Consider the following 5,349-nt stretch of genomic DNA (forward strand, 5'->3'; position numbering starts at 1 on the left):
CAGAAACGTGTAGTGAAAAATCTGAAGTTTTATTCGAGGATCATTCTGGAAATGTGTCAGGTACTGGGAAAGGTGATGGAACATATTAGAGGATATAATGCCGACATTTAGCTAACGTACTTTTTCACGATGCGTACGCTGATAGAAATTATTTATTTTATCATAATTTTACTATAATCTGTGGTCATTTTCGACGCCAACTATATACTTTTTGATAAAATTATAAATATAATAATTATTATTGTGAATATTATACCAATAATAACTATAAAATTTAATCACCAAATACTTTTCTCTCAATGCATACAGGTAAATATATAATAAGTATATTGAAAAAATATTAAATTTTAATAAATATTTTAATAAAAACCATTAATTTAATTTAACTATAATAATTTTTACTAAGTAAATATTTATTTACTGTAAATTTATGTTTACTCAGTACTATTCAAAGGAATATGTATTGAGGTTTAATAAACTTTTTTCAATGTAAATACTATAAAATTATTACATCACGTATCTTCTAATTATGTCATAACTTTTCAAACAATCTGTTATTTTGCTACGAGATTATCTGGACATATCTGAAAAGGTGCCTTAAAAGTCAGCTGTTTATGTGATTAATATGATTGATTGTGCTCATTCCATATCCAGAATTAATGGAGTGTGTCAGCAAACGTGTCCGTTATGCGGATCAACTATCCTTGCGGGAAGAATATTTAGAGACTTCACGCTGGAAATGTCAGACGCGGTAATCCTCGGGGGATCTATTTTACGATAATCATTGTACCGGTTTATTACACTATAATTCCATCTCTGTCATTCACGTCGGCACAATCCCCGACGTGAACTTTCAAGCGCTCTTTTATCCAGAGACGGGAATTATGTAACGTATGTCAACGCGCTGCAAATAAGATAAATCTCGCCATCTCTTTCATGTGTTTTCAGGCAAAAAATATAAAACCTCCGTAGATATAAATACATATAATCCGTGAGTTAAATCAGATTAAATTACCGCACGTTAAAATCCGAAGAGATGTATTATCAAGATATAATTTATTACTGACGTCTCACAGGGGGAACACTGTGCGCTCAACACCTCGCGCAGCTGAGAATTTCTCAAATTTCATAAATCAAGGAAGTAAATTGAAGTGAGAGCCATCGTCGATTCATTGCAATGAGAATTAACGTCACCCTTTACGGAAACGTTGAATGAGATTCTGGCGTGCCCAGAGTGCATTAATCGTTTCGTCATTAAGAAGAAGATCCCGGGTACGAAATCCGGTGATAATGAGTGGCTTCATTAAGGGCCGTTGTTTTCTGTCTGCGGAAGTCTTTACGCTCACTTATCAACGAATTTTAGTTTTTTCTATTTCAAATAATTAATAAACTCCAGGCTTTATGTCCAAATATCATTCGTGTCAACAATATATAAATTGACAATCGCCAATTGATTTATTAATTAAACACATGTTTCAGTTGCCGTGCAAATCACATAACGATACCACCCATTTCAAAGCTACACAGCAAAAAATATTTTGTATTTGTGTTAATATCGGTCCTTGTTAAAATTGTAGTGTTGAATTTTTAATTATATACCCAAGTGCGTAATTTAACGCATTGTGATTGTGTTATTTGAATATTTATATTAAATTGATATTCAACATTTTTTAGTGTTTAAATAATGTAATGTATGAATAAATGTAAGAACAAGTAACATAAAAATAATTAATTTCCAAAATTAATATTCTCTAAATAAACTATTTTTTTTGTTTATACATATATATATAAAACAAATCTAAATAAAATTCCCATAATTTATCTTATAAATAAGTTAATTTACAATAATAGCGGTATAATTAATTTATCTCATGTTTTAATTATATTCATTATTTATATAATAGTAATAAATTATTTAAATCTTATATTTGCAATTATATTATTGATTCAATATATAATTTGAAAACGTAAGTTCTAAAAGGTAAATAAATAAGATATATTAATTTAAAGGATGTATTATTATTAAATAGATATACAAATGTTAATGGTACTGGAGAAATATGCGTCCGCAATTTGTATACAAATCGTGTCAGTGTTACATTTTTTTGTTAATTCTTTATATAATATTTGTGTTACTTTCTATCATACTCATCTTATGTTAAATTAATACAAAAATTTGAGTGATTAAATCGTTTTTGTGATACGTGAATTGTGTTAAACTTAATCTAAAATTTCCATCTATACAAATAAAACAATTACGTAATACGTATATGTTAACTGTCTCAGTCATTACGTCCATAATAATAGATGTATCATAAAATTAATTACGTGCACATTATCCAACTGTAATTCAAATATCGAGATTTTGCTACGTAAAAAGTTTGATATGAAAAGTAGTAATTACATTTTATTCTGACGTGATTAGCAGAATAGATTGACGTAGATTCTAACGTCCAATTCTTCTCTTGTGCATTCTCAAATAGGTATTAACGATTCATCTACATATACAGAGAGAGAGAGAGAGAGAGAGAGAGAGAGAGAGAGAGAGAGAGAGAGAGAGAGAGAGATTTATGTGTAAATGCGCGAATGCGTCGACGGTGGACTGCGGAACGAAATTTGAATTGATCCGTGCCGCTCGCCGAGAGTGAATGCGCAAGGAAGTGATTGCGGATGATGGACGATCGATGCCGGGGGATGATAAAGTGGTAGCGTGTGGCGGAGAAATATCGACGGGACGCGCCCCCATCTATCAGGTCTCTCCCCTGCCGTCTTTCCCTTCTCCGTCCGCCACGCCGATAATCACCGGCTGCCAACCAAAGTCAGGGATACAAGTAAGATCTTGTAGGAAGATTTGACTTGCTCTCGATCAAGGTAGAAATTCAGTAACGCGGTATCTCTGCCATGTTCCGAGGTTACATAACTGACTCGAAAAGATGTAAAATAAAAGTTCGATAATGTGATCGCAGAGAATATCGCAAAATATTTCATACGCGTTTATTTAGATACACTGAAAACATATTGTATTTGGTATTTGTGACTAAAATTATTTGATAAAATTATAGTTAAAAGTTATATTTTTACAGATATTACAGTTATAATCCTATACAGCACAAACCTCCAAGGAACGTCCTAAAAACGTCCAGAACACACCCCAAAGATATTTCCAGAACATCCCCCGAAAAGTGCATTGTGAAATGTTAGCAATAACATTTATAATTCCATATACTAAAAAAATAGCCCACACCGAAAATAATTTATTACCATTCCCAGTTCCAGCTATAATATATATATATATATATTTTTATAAAACAGTAGATATAAATTATTTAACTACAAAGTATTATTACTAATGTAATAACAGTAATAACTATAAAAATAGAGCTCCTAATCATAATTATTTTACTATGCAATTATAACTACAAATACCAAATACTTTTCTCTCAGTGCACATGAGCAAGTTACCGTCGTCTGTCAAATTTTTCACCTGATATTTTTTAAACGTATTACTTTTTTTAAATACTATATATACAACAAAGAGAGTCTTACACGAGCCTTAAAAAGAATCGATATACAATTTGCAAAGTTGCGGGACACACTCTTCGAAACTTCGTGCCTTTATCTTTCCCCGAACGTTGGCCTCTGTGTCACGCTGAAAAAAAAAAAAAATCAAGAAGTGTCAGTTCTATTCCGCGGACGTATTAATACGTCATACGGTTACGCCTGGCGCGGCACGCAATGCGCTGTCATCCATCACACTCGGAAGGTGCACGCCGCCGTCGTTCCGGCGTGCACTCGCACCATACTATCTGTACATACGAGGGTGATGCGCAAGGGGAGGGGGCGCGCGCATCCAGTTAAAGTATGTGAAATCCAAGTGCTTTCAACTCCGCGGCAACTCGCAGCCATAACTCAGTCCGCACGTCTCTCGACGTGCGGGGGTAAGAGTTAGAAGAATTTCACGGCTGGCGTCACCGTGCACGTCGAGAGCTGCACATAGGTATATACGGAAGGGGGTAACCTCCGCGCGCATTTTCACCCGACGACACGTGTGGCCGACACTACTGCGTCGTACTTTTCCGGCGACGAGACGTACGTACGTACGTACGTACGCCGCTGCCGCGCCGTTCCGCGGATGTTGAGTCGGATCTCTCCCCGAAACCGAAATCTCCTCGGTCTGCTTGGCTCCGTTATGCTCTCCCGCCAACCGTTGGAAGCCACTTGTGAAATGCGCCGGTTGTGACGTGGCGATGAAGGTGAATTGTATAAATCTCGGTCGTTGCACTGCACACACAGTAAATTCATCGAACGTTAACAAATGTCAGGAATAAGTAATTAAGAGCGTTGTTTATTTAACGTCACCCGAAAAATGAAAATTTTTCCAACATTTATTGGTTATTGAGATAAATATCACTACACGCTTTAAGCCCAGTTTCACAACTCTTAACCGAGGTTCAACTTATTTATCATCTTTTTCTAATTCTAGAATTGAAAAGAGATAATGAATAAGTTGAACTTCGGTTAAGAGTTAACCGTCAGTTGTGAAACTGGGCTTTAGTGTCGAAAATGATAAAAGATACCCATCGGATGCGGAATGTATAAGGGAGGTCCAAGTTCGAACCTTGATTGGGATGACATATTTTTCGCAATACATTTTTTAAAGTGGATTATGATGCTCATTAGCATCAGTATTATTAAATTGTTTGTCAGTATAATTAAATCGTTTGTACAGTTTAATTTATGATATTACGTACTCTGGGGTTTTAATTTAAAGCTGAATTTAATTATTAAATTATTTCAAAACCGGCAAATAATCGGCGCGCAGTTCGTATGACCGGAAATCGTAAAATTCACACGTAAAAATATTATTATAGGCATCGAGACTTTAACTGAATGAGAGAGACCTTCACTTCTTTGATTATTCATGAATATTATTTCATATTGTACAAACGCATAAACAGGAAAATTAATATCACAGCAAAAAATATTTTATATTTGTATTAAAATTGGACCTCGTTAAAATTTTTATCCGAATGTTAATTTAACATGATTATTTTAATATTTTATCTTAAATTAATATTCAACGTTTCTTAGCGTCAAAATAACACAATTTATAATAGGTATACAATTAATATAAAAATAATATATTTTAAAACATAAATTATAAATAGATAAGATGTATCGATTTAACATAATTCATGAATTATTATAAATATTACTTTTATTGAAAAATAATGCTTCCACAGTTTGCTTGCAAATTGTGTTTTATTTCTGTGTTAATTTGTTACATAACATACGTGTGTTACTTCCTTACATATTCATCTTGTATTAAATTAACACACAATTTGGATG

The sequence above is a fragment of the Trachymyrmex cornetzi genome, unplaced genomic scaffold (assembly GCF_001594075.2).
Source record: "Trachymyrmex cornetzi isolate Tcor2-1 unplaced genomic scaffold, Tcor1.1 scaffold325, whole genome shotgun sequence".
In the NCBI taxonomy this organism is placed as follows: domain Eukaryota; kingdom Metazoa; phylum Arthropoda; class Insecta; order Hymenoptera; family Formicidae; genus Trachymyrmex; species Trachymyrmex cornetzi.